Source organism: Staurois parvus, unplaced genomic scaffold (assembly GCF_062004578.1).
Source record: "Staurois parvus isolate SC_StPar_1 unplaced genomic scaffold, SC_StPar_1.0 ptg000820l, whole genome shotgun sequence".
In the NCBI taxonomy this organism is placed as follows: Eukaryota; Metazoa; Chordata; class Amphibia; order Anura; family Ranidae; genus Staurois; species Staurois parvus.
This window is the reverse complement of record NW_028318616.1, coordinates 1,081,846-1,099,125: the sequence shown is the minus strand read 5'-3', so window position 1 is coordinate 1,099,125 and position 17,280 is coordinate 1,081,846.

Here is a 17,280-nt window from a genome sequence, read left to right as displayed (position 1 = left end):
GAGATCTGGTGACTGTGTCTGTTCACATATTTGCGGATTGGATGCAGTTTGAACCGCATCCAATCCGCATGACATGTGAAATAACATTGCTTCCTATGGTGCTCTGCAGAGAAATACAAAGCAGCATGTCCTTGCTGCCAAGAGAGAGACCTGTGTTGTTTACACACAAGTCTCTCCCCTGTCCGCTTTCCCTGATGATCGCCAGGTGTCGGCAGAGAATCTCTGGCCCGGGACCCAGTGATTGATATCCCTAGCCACCAATGGCAGGGCAGGTAGGGCAGCGTATGCGCCCCCTACCCGGAAATGCAAGTCACATATACAGTGGATATAAAAAGTCTACACATCCCTGTTAAAATGTCAGGTTTCTGTGATGTAAAAAAAATGAGACAAAGATAAATTATTTCAGAACTTTTCCCACCTTTTAATGTGACATATAAACTGTACAACTCAATTGAAAAACAAACTGAAATTTTTAGGGGGGGGGAGTAAACATAAACTAAAATAATGTGGTTGCATAAGTGTGCACACCCTCTTATAACTGGGGATGTAGCTGTATTCAGAATTAGGCAATCACACTCAAAATCATGTTAAATAGGAGTCAGTACACACCTGCCATCATTTTTAAAGTGCCTCTGATTAACCCCAAATAAAGTTCAGGTGTTCTAGTCGGTCTTTCCTGACATTTTCTTAGTCGCATCCTACAGCAAAAGCCATGGTCGGCAGAGAGCTTCCAAAGCATCAGAGGGATCTCATTGTTAAAAGGTATCAGTCAGGAGAAGGGTACAAAAGAATTTCCAAGGCATTAGATATACCATCGAACACAGTAAAGACAGTCCTCATCAAGTGGAGAAAATATGGCGGAACAGTGACATCACCAAGAACTGGACATCCCTCCAAATTTGATGAAAAGACGAGAAGAAAACCGGTCTGGGAGGCTGCCAAGAGGCCTACAGCAACATGAAAGGAGCTGCAGGAATATCTGACAAGTACTGTCTGTGTGGTACATGTGACAACAATCTCCCGTATTCTTCATATGTCTGGGCTATGGGGTAGAGTGGCAAGACGGAAGCCTTTTCTTACAAAGAAAAACATCCAAGCACGGCTAAATTTTGCAAAAACACATCTGAAGTCTACCAAAAGCATGTGGGAAAATGTGTTGTGGTCTGATGAAATCAAGGTCGAACATTTTGGCCATAATTCCAAAAGATATGTTTGGTGCAAAAACCACACTGCACATCACCAAAAAAACACCATACCCACCGTGAAGCATGGTGGTGGCAGCATCATGCTTTGGGGCTGTATTTTTTTTATTTTTTTTTCAGCTGGAACTGGGGCCTTAGTCAAGGTAGAGGGAATTATGAATAGTTCCAAATACCAGTCAATATTGACACAAAGCCTCCAGGCTTCTGCTAGAAGCTGAACATGAAGAGGAACTTCATCTTTCAGCATGACAACGACCCAAAGCATACATCCAAATCAACAAAGGAATGGCTTCACCAGAAGAAGATTAATGTTTTGGAATGGCCCAGCCAGAGCTCAGACCTGAATCCGATGGAAAATCTGCGGGGTGATGGCCTCACAATCTGACAGATTTTTAGTGTTTTTGCAAGGAAGAGCGGGCAAATATTGCCAAGTCAAGATGTACCATGCTGATCGACTCCTCCCCAAAAAGACTGAGTGCTGGAATCAAATCAAACGGTGCTTCAACAAAGTATTCGTTTAAGGTTGTGCACACTTATGCAACCATATTATTTTAGTTTTTTTATTTTTACTTCCCTCTACCTAAAAGATTTCAGTTTTTTGCTCAACAGAGTTGTACAGTTTATAGGTCACATTAAAGGTGGAAAAAGTTCTGAAATTATTCATCTTTGTCTCATTTTTTTACATCACAGAAACCTGACATTTTAACAGGGGTGTGTAGACTTTATATCCACTGTATATACTTGATTTTGCACAGCCCTGCTGCCCTGTAGCAGTAGTTCTTCTGTAGGGCGGTGGGAAAGCGGTTATACAGTATAGATAGATTATTTGTAATGTTTCACAGAACTATGTATACCTGCAAAAGGGGTCAGAATGAAGGGATCTAGCAGTTCCATTTTAAATCGACCATATAGACTTCTATAGGGCTATCTTCCTTTGTCTCTGGCTATGGGACACAGACCCATAAAAGTAACTCTGGGGCACAACAAGGACAGAGAAGACCTGTGGCAATGGATGTAAACAATCCCTGGAGGGGAAATTGAGGCAAGTATTTATCTATGGAGGGGGGGGGGGGTGGATCAGATCAGGGCAGAGAGGCAAAAAAAAGATAAATTCACTTTGTCCTAAAGTGCGCTTACCTTTTTAAAATATATATGCGCGGGTTCAGTAATCAATAACAACCAGCTTTCATATAATTGAAAAATGCTTTCTGATTGGCTTGTGGTTGGTATTGCTACTTTCCATAAAGAATAACTACGTTTAAAACATATTTTCAAGAAATGTAATCATTCTTGGAAGATATACTGCGGCAGGGGTGCACCAAATCACGTGTGTATGTATGTGTATGTATGTATGTATGTGTGTATGTATGTATGTATGTGTATGTGTGTATATATATATATATATATATATATATAAAATCTATGTATGTAGGTGTGTATATATATATATATATATGTATGTGTGTATGTAGGTGTGTGTGTGTGTGTGTGTATATATATATATATATATATATATATATATATATATATATATATATATATATACATATATGTGTGATTGTGTTTTTGGGCAGGGGGTGCGTGCTCCCATTCGCAGTTGTGGCTGTCAATCACCGGGTCACGGCCAGTGACTACCCGCCAGCGTCCAGCGATTACGAGGATCTCCAATGGGGAGGAGGGCTGCTTTGTTTACTAACAATTCTCCTCCTTGTCGGCTCGGGCACACTGCTCTGGATGGCTGTGCACAGCCTTCCAGAGCAGTGTGCTTACAGTGAAGCACCAACACACCGCCCCCCAGTAAAACACTCCCAGCACACAGTTAACCCTGTGATCGACCCTCATGTTAACCCCTTCCTGCCCAGTGCCATTAGTACAGTGTCAGTGCTGTTTTTTTTTTTTTTTTTTGTTTTTTTTTTTTTTTTTGTTTTTTTTTATAGCACTAATCACTGTATTGGTGTCACTGGGGATGTCAGTGACACCAAGTCAGTTCCTCCCAGTGTCAGAATGCCTGCCGCAGTCCCGCTATAAGTCACTGATCACCGCCATTACTAGTTAAAAAGAAAAAAATTCCAGTATATACAGGTATACCACCATTTGTAAACGCTATAACTTTCACGTAAACAATTAATTTACACGTATTTGGATTTTTTTTAGCAAAGACGTAGCAGAATACATTTTGGTGTAAATTTGATTTTTTTTTTTTTTTTACTGGACATAGCAAAAAAGTAAACAATATTGTTTTTTTCTAAATGTTTAGCCTTTCTTTGTTTATAGTGTGAAAAATAAGTGCACAGGCGATCAAATACCACCAAAAGAAAGCTCAATTCTTGGGGAAAAAAAGGTCGTAAATTTAATTTGGGTGCAGCGTCGCATGACCACGCAATTGTCAGTTAAAGTAACGCAGCGACGTAACGCAAAAAATTGCCTGGTCAGGAAGAGGGGTAAATCCTCTGGAGGGCAAGGGGTTAATATCTACAATGCTTTGTTTACACTGAGGCTGTGTTGTACTGTACAGTATAAAGACCCCCATGTCTGCAGACCAGGACTGAGCGAGAACATCATCTTCTCCACATACCGGTTGGTTGGAGGTCTTTAAAGCCAGGAGTGATCATTGATTATTTCTGTTTTGAACTGCTCTAATCCAATCACAATAGAAAGGTGTCACAAAGTGTTAAAAACAAGCAACCCCTGCATATGTTTATTGATGCCCCCCCCCACTCCCCCCCCCCCCCCCCCCATCCCTCGTGAGTTCAGGCACCCAAATCAATGCACATCTAGTGAGATCCCAGATGCTTTCCTTATCCTTAGTCCTGGTCTGCAGACATACTGCTCTTTACACTGCACAGTGCGTACTGCAGACAGGCTGTAACTAAAGTAATGTTTACAAAAAACTGGGTATGTGATCACAGCTCTCAACAGGGAAAGAAAAATCAGAAGTTGCAGTTTACAATTACAAAGTTGTTTTTTTGCTCCTGAATGTAAAGTATAACTAAAGGCAACACTTTTTTTTTCAGTTTTGGATAGAATGGAGAGGGAATAGAACCCCTGTCATGTTTTGTTTGCTGTCTGTGCCCTCATTAGGTAGATTAATCCTGTCTGTTTGTCCTGTTTACCATTATTATTGAAAGTGAATGTAAAAGAAAATCCCAAATTTTTGGGTTGTCCCCAGAAAAGTAATAGAGGGAGATCTTCCAAAGGGGACACTGGTTCCGGTGACCTGAAGAGCCCCCTTAATTTGCAGGGATTTCCCTTCACTTCCTGTTTTGGATATGGAATAGGAAGTGAAGGGAAATCTCCACAATGGGATGCAGATGGCAAAAAAAAAACCTGACAGGCTTATTCTATCCAAAATGGGGGGAAAAGGGTTTGCCTGTTGTTCTACTTAAGAGTTAAAATGTTTTAAATGCTTTTTGATTGTGTATAATTTTTTTTTTTTTACCTGCAAATGTGAAACAAATAGGTGTAAAATGTTTCATGATCATTTTGAACATAGAATTCAATCTTCTGCTTTTTAGATTTCACAGCAAGCTCATCTTCCATAGGGATGAATGGTACCATACATGCATTTTAGACCCTCTCTGATGCATAGAGCTGCACACAAAATATGCCCCCCCTTCCCAAAATGCAAAGGTACATATTAGAAATAATAGCTGGTGCTCATGACATATGCAGTATTTGACAAGAAAAAGCTGCATTTGCCTACAATTTAAATGCACCTTAAAGACCTGTTCCTCCTTTTGTAAAATTTAATAAAATGCATCCACTAATATCATTAAAATGTAAAATGCAAAGCTGGTCAAATGCAGCACCTTGATCTGTCATCTAGACTACTTCATTGAAGTTGATGGGAATCTGCTGACCTGCATTTGACCTGCATTTTTTAACACCTATCAAACACAGCAGAATGACACCTGTCTATATCTGTTTTTCCAGCGGTATTAAATCCAAAAGCAGACATTTATTTTACCAATTCTTAAATGTGATGACTGCACTTTTTTTTAAGTTTTTTTTTTTCCCTTATTTTCACCTGGTGATCCATCCAGTAATGCAGGCCATACACAAAATTTTGTGCGTTTTGTAATCCGATGGTGCCATCATTGTTTTCGAAATTCAATCAACCAAGCCTTCAGTTTCTCATGTTGCTACAGAAAAGAATTTTCGTGGCCAAGAATTTTCTTTTCTTTCCAGGTCGCAGCTTTATATTTCTCGCACAATTCTCCCATCATTGATTCAAAATTCATTTGTTTTTAAAAAAATTTTCAACATGCCCGATTACTCAAATTTGATGGTTACATGAAAATCGGCCGTTGCTGTGACCCACTAATGGTACGAAATTCAAACGAAAATTCTTAGAAAAGTTTTTTTGAAAGAAAATTCTTTTGGAATTGGACCCGTGTATGGCTTTCAATAGTCTGTTGTTTTTCAAAAAGAAAAGCTGCCCTGCAGATGTAGCTGTTACAAGGATGAGACAAACCATTTACAGTTACAGGGGCGCTTACAATGTTCAGGTTTTATCCATTTATCCATTTCCTTTCCACTGTTGCTGTAACTGCTTATAAAGAGTGAGATTGAGTTTGGCTTCAATGTCTTAGACTGGCCATACATTATACAATTATCTGCAGATTTTCTGCCCAATTTCCTTTAGATTTACCTTCAACTATGTAGTGCAAGGGCCTGCCTAATTGGATACAACTGAAAGTGTTGTTTAGGTTTGTCCTCCTATTATATGGTTTTTGGTAAATCTAAACCAAAAATCTGCAGATAATTGTATAATGTATGACCAGCCTTAGTGTATTTATATCTGCTAGTACATCTAAGACTCCTCTTCCCCTAGACTGACAACACTGCTGTCCAAAGGAGCCTCCTGTGCTCCTTCATCCAGAGTGGGGCACTTTAATACAGCAGGTGTGTTACTGGCCAAATCACCAGGTGAAAACAGAGAAAAAATCTTAAAAAAATAAAACTAATGCAGCCACCACATCTAATGATTGGTAAGCTGCAATATAATAAATTTTTTGGTTTGGGGTTTTATACCGCTTCAAGTGCAGAAGTGTGAAGGGAAATCACTTTTACATGTGTGTGCTCAACATTATTGGACATATCTTCCATTTTACTTGATTTTCCAATCATATGTAATACCAAGAAATGTATTAGGATGCAAATTGGTGTTTACAGCAAAGGCTTTCTCTATAGGATTTTATGCACAGCAGAGGTGAAATACTTGCACACTGGCCTAGTTGTTAATGACATCATCCTGTGAGAAGTGTTGTGATGTCATTACTGTGCTGATGGCTTATGGAAGCACCATGTACCCACCCAGCAAGGGAAAATGTCACCAGCACACCGAGGATCACCAATACGGGTCCAAACGTTTTAATAAACAATCACATAGTTACAGCAAGGCAACGTTTCTGAGTCTCGTAGGACCCCTTCATCAGGCGTGTTGGTCACATGCCTGATGAAGGGGTCCTGCGAGACTACAAAACGTTGTCTTGCTGTAACTATGTGATCGTTTATTAAACCTTTTGGACCCGTATTGGTGATCCTCGGTGTGCTGGTGACATTCTCCCTGGCTGATTCTGTTCGGTTCCAGCAGACTGTCGCTGCAGCGCCCACTTATACACACAGCCATTTTTAAAGCAGGAATGTGTGCGTTTGGATTGTACACCTCTACAGCAGTCACACAAAAGAGAATCCGTCTGGACTAAGGCTCTGATGGAAGCTTTCATTTCCCATAGAGTGCCATAAAAGGGAATATTTACTAAAACTGGAGAGTGCAAAATCTGGTGCAGCTGTGCATAGAAACCAATCAGCTTCCGGGTTTTATTGCCAAAGCTTAATTGAACAAGCTGAAGTTAGAAGCTGATTGGCTCCCATGCATAGCTGCACCAGATTGTGAGTGCTCCAGTTTTAGTAAACCCCCCCCCATACTGTTTCTGGTGGAGCAGAGGATAAGGTACTCACTGCCCTGGATGTGCCTTGTGTTTTAGCATTCGGAGGACAACAGCTTCCAACAAAGCCTTTGCACACTGGTGGTTTTATTTTGTAAGAAATTCCTTGTTTAACCTCTTAGTGCTGGCGCCTCCCGGCCCTTTAAGAGTTTCAGGAGGCGGGTGGGGTTTTAGGGTCATGTGACCGCTTTCACACGATTGGAAAAGGTCCCGATCGAAAGGGGAGATCGGGACCTTTCCGTGAGTCACGGACATATGTGCTGGGAACAAGCAGGGCGCGCGCTCTCAGCACATATGTATTTTCTAATTGCACGCAAATATGTGGCTGCTCAGCGTCAAGTCCCGGAGGCCGAGAGGCCGCATATTTGCGTGCGCTCGGCATCAAGGAGTTAATGAAGCACCATTATGACAGCAGCCCAGTGATAAACAGTGACAGCTCTTATTTTTTATGGCTTACAGACACTTCCAGATCTAAGTGTTGCCTATGTATTTTACCTGTAAACAGATCAGACTTTTACAGTATTTATATTGGTGTTTATTACCTCTAAAGGGACTTTTTTCTATTTTAGCTACATAACATTTTGCATAGTATCTCTTTGAGGAAGTACCTCTTGAAATAAATTTTGTTATACTGTCTCAGTGTTGTGTTTTTTTATGTTTGTTTTTTTTTTTTCCCGATACCAGGCGTTTCTTTTGGGGGGGTTTTAAGTTTTTATTATGCTGATAGGGCCTATAAGGTGGCCTTCCAGTCAAACCCTAAATCTACCCCCAAGCTAAGACTATTATATTTACACTGTAAAAGGAAAGATACTTACACTTGCCTATTATGAAGTCACTGTGGTCTGGTCACGTGATCGAGTTCCACCGCTGGCTTTTGTGTAGAGAAGGGACAGCCGACAACAGCTGCCCCATAGTAGGCCTTTGGGTGATGTTATCACCCAGGCTCTGTAGCCATTGTCGGTGCCTGTCCTCTACACTGAATCCGGCGCTGGGACCCGATCATGTGACCAGAGCGACATCAGAATAGAGCAGTATAGACCTCTTTTTCTTTAACAGGGTAGATAGAAGTCTTCGAATTGGGGTGTTAGTTAGCCTTAGGCTATGACTGGATTTCCAATTAGAGGTTTGGGGTGCTCAGAGCACAGCATTCCCTTGTTACTAACATCTGTTCCTTGAGCTGCCTTTTGTTTGCAGCATACCACTGTATTGTTAAAAAGAAAACTACCAGATTTGGTCCTCAGTGGCCAAAATCTCGGCCCATGTGCTGGGAGTAGAGGCCAGGTATAAAATTTTTTGTGGTGGTGCCTGATCTCTAAAAGGATCGCCTGTGTTGTCCTGGCCTACTCCCCATTTTGTTTCTGGGGATGTGGTACTGGCAATTCTTTTCAACATATCTGATGGGACTGCCAGAAGGTTGAATGTTTCTGGACCAGAGTCTTTCAATTGCTATACACAGGTCCGTGGGCTTCAAAAATAAAATTGGAAACCTGCAACTCCTAATTTAAAGTGATACTAAAGGTTCTTGTTTGTTGTTTTAAAAAAAAAAAAAAAATGTTTATACTTACCTGCTGTGTGTAGTGGTTTTGCACAGAGCAGCCTGGATCCTCCTCTTCTCGGGTCCCCCCGCAGGCTCTCCTGGCTCCTCCTTTGTCGGGTCACCCATAGCAAGCAGCTTTCCATAGGAGCACCCGCTGCTCTGGGTGTCCATTCACAAACGGAGCTGTGGCTTGGCCCCGCCCCCTCACTCCTCATTGGCTGTCTGGCTGTGATTGACAACAGCGGGAGCCAAGGGCAGAGGCAGAGACCCGGGACAGCCGAGGCTGTCATGCACATCGCTGGATCTTGATAGAGCTCAGGTAAGTATTGAGGAGCATGCTGTACACAGAAGGTTTTTTACCTTCATGCATAGAGGAATGCAAAAGTACAACAATTTTAAACACATTCCCGTGCTGTGAGGTGGACTGGAAAAGGATAAGAAGAGTGAAGGCCAAGGCGACCTCCAAGGCCCTGTACTGATCCTCACAGATGTGGGACTATTTCCCACATACACAGCAGAATATCCCACATTGTTCAGCCCACTAACATAGTTGGAGCAGTAAGGGGGGGAAAAAATAACTAGAAGACTGAAGAAAAGGGGAAGGAAGGATAGGATGAGAAGGACAAGAAGAACAAGTACTGCACCTTATCTGGTCAAAGTAGGACTTTCTCAAAGCAACTCATAAGGCACCCGCCAGATATTTAATCCACGGTTCCCAAACTTTGGCAAAGAAGGCAAACTTGTCAAGTGCCGAGAGCTGTTCATTAACCGTAATCCATGACAATTTATTTTTCACCAAGTACAAAGGGATTGTAGGAGTTTTCCATGACAATGGCAATCCTGGCTGCTACCTCTGTGCTCTCTACTGGGCATGATAGTAATGCCTGCTGTGGCAATTTAATAAGATTCTCTTGGGTAATAGAGTATATAAAGTTATAGGTGTGGATGGGGAACAGCTTAACTTTTGGGCATGTCCAGCATGTGTGGAATACTGTGCCTTCCATGCCACATCCTCTAAAACAGAGGGGAAGCCCCTGGGACACAAGAAGCTACTCTCACTGGCACCATATACCACCGCAAAAAAACTTTATAATTCGCTTCAATCAATGAAGTATTGACATGTACTCAAAGAACCCTCAGTGGGACTTTAATGCAGAAATAGAATCATACATATATTGAAAGAGACATTTAGTTAAAAAAGATTTTCATCAACTTTATTACATACACATTTCTATTGTAATATTAAATACATGATTTCTAAAAAGAATATTGCTCTCACAGTATTCTTACAAGAGAACTCTTAATACAAGAATATGAAACCACACAGAAAAGAAAGTAAAAACACTGACGCATTTAGATCATTCCACATTCTAGATCTTCCTCAAGGGTATGAAGGAAGATCTATAATGTGGAATTCATGCCCCCCTGAGGAAGATCTAGAATGTGGAATTCGTGGAGTGATGGAAATAAGAAGAGAATCATTACAAACCCAAGTAGTGCTCATTCAAAAAGAGGGAAAAGATCCCTCACAGTGTTCGAGCTATAGACCTATTTCACTATTGAACACCGACATTAAGTTATATGCAAAGGTCCTAGCAAATAGATTGAAAGAGCTAATGCCAGAATGGATACAAGAGGATCAGGTGGGTTTTGTCCCAGGGAGGGAGGGTAAAGACAATGGGTTAAGATCACTGATGTTAATCCAAAAGAGTAAAAAGGGAAAAGAACCGGTGGTGTTACTCTCTATAGATGCTGAAAAAGCGTTTGACAGAGTGAATTGGAGATTCATGACAGATACTCTGGAAGCCTTAGGTATTGGGCCTAGGATGAGAGAGTGGATAGGGAAGTTGTACAGATACCCTTCTGTGGTCATTGCGGTAAATGGGGAGAGGTCAGAACCCATTGAGATGTCAAATGGAACAAGACAGGGATGTCCATTGTCCCCATTGTTGTATGTTATATCATTAGAACCATTGTTGTCAACAATAAGGCTGAATAGAGATGTAAAGGGAATCCTGATAGGAGATACAGAACATAAAGTTGCTGCCTTTGCAGACGACTTGCTGTTCTATGTAGGAAATCCCAGGATAACACTTCCAAACTTAATGAAGTCATTAAAGGAATATGGAGAACTATCAAACTTAAAGATAAACCCAACAAAAACGGAGATTCTAAATATAAACATCTTAAAAAGTGAAAAAGAAAAAATACAAAAGGAATTCCCATTTAAATGGAAAGACAGAGATATAAAATATCTAGGAGTAAAGCTTACAGCCTCACACAAACATCTATATAAATTAAACTATATTTCATTGATAAATGAGATTAGAGACGAGTTAAAAAGATTGGAGGGAGGAACCCCGACATGGATGGGCCGTATTAATCTGGTAAAAATGATAATAGTACCAAAAATCATATATAGATATCAAATGATCCCAATTAAACTCCCAGAGCTTTTCTTTAAAATAATTAAGAAACTGATAACAAAATACATATGGAGGAATAAAAAACCAAGACTGTCATACGAACTGCTGAGTAGGAGGAAAGAAAGAGGGGGTTTAGGGCTCCCAGACTTTAAAAGATATTACAAAGCGGTAATATTGGCAAGAACCATAGATTGGATATATAATTATAAAAAAAGTTGGGTGAGAATAGAGAATGAACTTAGTGGAATAGACCTGGGAAGAATGATATGGGTGCCAACACAGTATAGGGGTTTAAACGATAATGTAAATACATACACTTTAAATGTACTAAAGGTTTGGGATAATTTACACAAAAGTATGAAATGGACTTTTAATTCAACACTGATTCCACTAAAAAACACGGAGTTTTTCCCCCCAGGCAGAGAAGAAATAGGAGGGAGGTGGTTTAAAAAAGATAGGGTGCAATTGAGAGATATCCTGGTGGGAGACGAAATAGGATCATTTGGGGATTTGAAGAAAAAAGAGGGCGAGATTTTCACTAAACTAGATGAATTGCGGTATTTTCAATTGAGGTGTTTTGTTGGAAGTTTGCCAAAACCTTTAAGGACAAAAGAAAATTGGAATCTGTTCGAAAAGGTATTGGGAACACAAGGTGATGGGAAGCACGGGATTACTAAAGTTTACAAAATACTCACTGAATTAGACACAAACACAAAGCCAACATATATAACAAAATGGGAAATGGATATGGGAGTTGTGATAGATGAGGAAAAGCAGAGGAGAATGTATAGATTAATTCACGAGAACGTCTCTATGAGAGAAGTAGAGATGAACTATAAGTGTTTGACAAGATGGCACATCACACCAAATGTAGAAAATAAGATATGTGGGCAGAGTTCACCACTGTGTTGGAGGGGATGTGGAGAGGTAGGCACTATATACCATATATGGTGGGGATGCCCTAAAATCCAGATATTCTGGAAAACAGTAATCCACTTGATAGGAAAATTGACAGAAATAGATATAGAGCTAGATCCAGAAGCATGTATTTTGCATAACATGGATATAACAGTAAATAAATATAAAAAATCAGGGATATGGTACTATATAAATGCTGCAAAAGCTCTGATACCCAAGTTCTGGCGGCAAACAGAGATACCGAAGGAAGAGGACTGGATTGAAAGAGTTGAGCAGATCAAAAAGATGGAAAGGTTGTATCATATCCAAGAAGATAGGATGGAGGCCTATTATGGGAAATGGGAGAACTGGGAAAAAGCCAGATTATATAGGAAGTATAGGAAAGAATAAAAGATAACAACAGAAAAACTTCACTTGCTGATGTAAGAAGATGCAGAGAAAAGGTAGGATAGGCAGAGGGGATTTTTGGGTGGGGGGCGGTGCTGGGAGGGAAATGTTGTATAGAGTAATATAAAGTAGAAATGTTGGATATTATAATATTATAGAATATATTTCTTATATATATATATCTACATTGTGTTGATGAAATGTATTTAAAATGGAAAAATGAATAAATATTTAAATTATAAAAAAAAAAAATAGAATGTGGAATTCATGCCCCCTGAGGACGATCTAGAATGTGGAATGATCGAAACGCATTAGTGTTTTTTCTTTCTTTTCTGTGTGGTTTCATATTCTTGTATTAAGAGTTCTCTTGTAAGAATACTGTCAGAGCAATATTTTTTTTAGAAACAATGTTTTTAATATTACAATAGAAATGTGTATGTAATAAAGTTGAGAAAAATCTTTTTTAACTAAATGTCTCAATATATGTATGATCCTATTGCTGCATTAAAGTGCCACTGGGGGTTCTTTGGGTACATGCATTCATATAGGGAGGAGCGGCCAGATACTCAACCCTTTTGGTTATGAAGTATTGACATATGATTTAGAGGCATATTGTGCCATCTTACGCCATTCGGCTACTTCTAAAATCTCACCTATATCCTGCTCCCATTTTTCCATTTAGAACACCTATTCAGAGATAGCTCCAACCTTCTTTCAACCATTCCTCTCTTACCTTCTTTTTCACTTTCCTTTAGATTTACTTTCTTGCTGCTGACCTTTAGATATCAACCCCCCCCCCCCATTCCATAACCCTGCGCCACATCAATGGTGGGTGTAGCCAAATTGCACTATTGCATAGTGAGGAGTGTCCTAAAGTGTCCTTGTTAAATACCAGGAGAGTTCAGGAGTGCGCTGCATACAGAGTGCAGGGTCCCAGAATGCACATCTTACCAACCACTTTACAACCGAACTGGCACCCCATTCCTGCAGAAGAGCAGCTTCAACTTACCTGTGGAAAGTGCCGGCTGTGGGGTGGGCACAGGCTTTAGGAGGAGCTTCTTCCACTAGACTAGTGTGGTTGTGTAAATCCCCCCCCTTCTCTGCTCTCATAGGGCAGGGAGGGTTCTGTGCAGCCAATGGGAGAGGTATGCTGTCACTTGGAAACACAGAAGCTCAGCTGATCTATGCCCCTCTTTCCCTGTGCTGTAAATAATAGGGGGGATGAATCTGCCCAGACACAGACAGGACCCAGCATGTAATTTCCAGCCACTACAGAGCTATGCGGGAGTTACAGCGCACAAGAGTGAACATGCCGAGTCCAGAGTGACCATCAATGTACACCTGCCCTCAGGATCCTGCAACAGCCTGGAGGAGCTGCCAGTACTTGCAGTCCACTCTGAAGATGCCAATCTTGGATACTACCAGCATGGACTCTTTCCAGCACAGGTATGCTGGGGCAGCCAGAAGCCTAAATTAGAAATTAAGAATGTTAGGAAAAGACTGCACTTTACATTGAACTGTCATGTTAACTTACTCTTCAGTAAAGCTTTAAACTATGCCCTTGCCTGGTCTGTTTTTCAAGGTGTGTAATGCAAGTAACCGACACATGTAATTACAGCTCGGATCACTAAGTACATTGGGGTATGAAGATAATGGTACAAGAGTTAATACAGTGTGAAGATACAAGTGGTTTCCAAGGGTAATGAAGGTTTCCCTAGCAGCCTGTTGTAAGCATATACAGTTGTGTTCAAAATAATAGCAGTCAGACATCACTAACCTGATCAATCACTGTTTTTGGTAGAAATGATATTTCTACATGGCAAATCATTTCCTAGCAGGTGTAGTAGAGTAATAGAAAACCAACAGACCCAACAGTCATGACATGCATGCTGCTGACTCTGTGTAATTGAATCACTAATTGAAAGGGGCGTGTTCAAAATAATAGCAGTGTGGAGTTCTATTAGTGAGGTCATTCATTCTTTGAAAAACAGGTGGCAATTATTGCCCTTATTTAAGGAAGGAAGGCAGCAAATGTTGTCCATGCTGGTTACGGTTCATTTCTCTCTGAAATTCTGAGGAAAATGGGTCGTTCCAGACATTGTTCAGAAGAACAGCGTACCTTGATTAAAAAGTTGATTGGAGAGGGGAAAACATAAAGAAGTGCAGAAAATGATAGGCTGCTCAGCTAAAATGATGGCAAATGCTTTAAAATGGCAACCAAAACCTGAAAGACGTGGAAGAAAGCGAAAAACTACCATTCGAATGGATAGAAGAATAGCCAAAATGGCAAGGACTCGGCCAACAATCAGCTCCAGGAAGATGAAAAAAGGTGTAAAGTTCCCTGTGAGTACTGTTACAATTAGAAGACGCCTATGTGAAGCCAAGCTATCTGCAAGAAGCCCCCGCAAAGTCCCACTGTTGAAAAAAAGACGTGTGCTGAAGAGGTTACAATTTGCCAAAGAGCACATTGACTGGCCTAAAGAGAAATGGCGCAACATTTTGTGGACTGATGAAAGTAAGATTGTTCTTTTTGGGTCTACTGGCCGGAAACAGTTTGTCAGACGACCCCCAAACACTGAATTCAAGCCACAGTACACTGTGAAGACAGTGAAGCATGGTGGTGCAAGTATCGTGATATGGGGATGTTTCTCATACTATCAGTTTGAATACATCAGAATACTTGAAGAGGTCATGCTGCCTTATGCTGAAGAGGAAATGTCCATGAAATGGGTGTTCCAACAAGACAACGACCCCAAACACACCAGTAAACGTGCAACATCTTGGTTCCAGACCAACAAGATGGACGTTATGGAGTGGCCCGCCCAATCCCCGGATCTTAATCCAAGAGAAAACGTGTGGGGTGACATCAAAAATGCCATCTCTGAGGCAAAACCAAGAAATAGAGAAGAACTGTGGAATGTCGTCCAACCATCCTGGGCTGGAATACCTGATCACAGGTGCCAGAAGTTGGGTGACTCCATGCAACACAGATGTACAGCAGTTCTCAGAAACAGTGCGACTACAACGAAATATTCATTAAGTGATTCAAAGGAAAGCAAAATCTTCAAACATTTTTCAGTTTATATAGTGAATGTTTGAGTTTGTAAAGAAGAATACAAACACTGATATTTTTTTGAAGTCTAATATTCACTTTTATTCAATTTTTTTAGAGGAACAACACAAATTTGATCTATTTTTCTTCATGTTTTGATTTGGAATAGAATGTGTCGTGTTCCCAATGCATTCGTGTGGATGGAAATAAAAGCTATTAGAAGGATTGTGAGCTTTATTCACTTTTTTCAACATACTGCTATTATTTTGAACACAAGTGTATGTGTGACAGGTGGAATTGCTTCTAGCAGGAGTAGTTGTCAACACTTTCTCTGTGAGCAGGTCTGTCTCCCATACAGGGGCGGACTGACAACTCATGGGGCCCCTGTGTCTTTGCCCAAACTCAAAAAAGCCTATGAAAAAGGTACCAGGGGCATCTCATGGTGCCCCCTACTGACCCTGGGCCCTCAGGCAGTGCTCGAGTTTCCAAATGGTCAGTCCGCCCCTGCTCCCATAGCAATGTGAGCAGATCAAGCACTGCAGAGATTTCCAACCTGTACATTGGCATGGAAGCGAAAGAGCTAAGGGAAGTGCACACATGGAGTCCGCAATAGGTGTGCGGCAGGTTCCCATAACGTTACTGGTGGCGGGGAAACCCAAAACTCATGGGTTTCAGTAATATCTTGACTGCTGAAGCCAGATTGAAAAGTAGATGTGTTTATTATAAAAGCATGTAGGTAGACCTACATGCAGGGAGCGCAGAACAATACATGGTGTTGGATTCAAAGTAATGCTCTGTCTTGGAAATCTAATACAATTTATATGTCCTAAGATGGGTGGGAACCTAGCTATCTGACTGCTTTGAAGTTTCATTCTGGTTTCTGGTGGAGTTCATTGAACTGTAACTGGACATTCACACAAGTATGTCACTTCCAATTGTTCCTTTAGATAGCACTCTTCCCAGCTGAAGGTGCAAATAGCATTCTAACACAAGAAATACAGCTGTTACACAATAAGACTTCTAATGACAAAAAATATATATATATTCAATATATATACACTTAATCAAAACTAAATGTTTGATATATAAAATGGCTATTCCATTTTCCCTCACACTGGGAATGAGGTAGCTTGTGATATGCTGGTCAACTGGAGAGGGCAAGGGCTCTGTGTGTCCCTCCTAGTTGCACAAGTGACCATGGTGATGTAAAGTTACATCAAGAGAGTTTATTAATGTTGAGTTATCTGTTCAAGTAAAGTTACCCCATGTGTAAGACAGTGACATCCAAAGTGCCTAGCATAGCCCAGAAGAATCCACCCTGGGGTGGGCCTCTCATGATACCCTTGCTTGGTGCCCAACGAGGAGGGAAACATGGAGGACATGACTTTTACTACACAACCCCTACCCCGCCAACAAGCTGTTTCCTCTGCAGTATCATAGGTTGTACTCACACTCGGACCGGTTAAATTTAACTGCTCCAAAGTTCAATTCTCCCCTGTCCCCACTGCCCCGCAGGTTTGCACTCAAATGGGTTTATAAGGAAGTGTGTCACACTTCCCTGCTAACCAGACTAGTGATCCCTGTTTTAATACACTGTTCTCCAAGGAGAGAACTGTGCTCTAGCACGGTTTCCATTCACACTGCTGCAAACCGTACCAGATCGCATGTGAACCACGCCCGGTTCCAAATTATCCCAGGTGCTGTTCAGAGCATTCACACAACACAAGCAAATCAGCCCAAGGGCCGTTTAAAAGGGCTAGTGTGAGTTCTTTAATTCCTGTAATCCTTTTTAGGTTGTAGTGTGGCA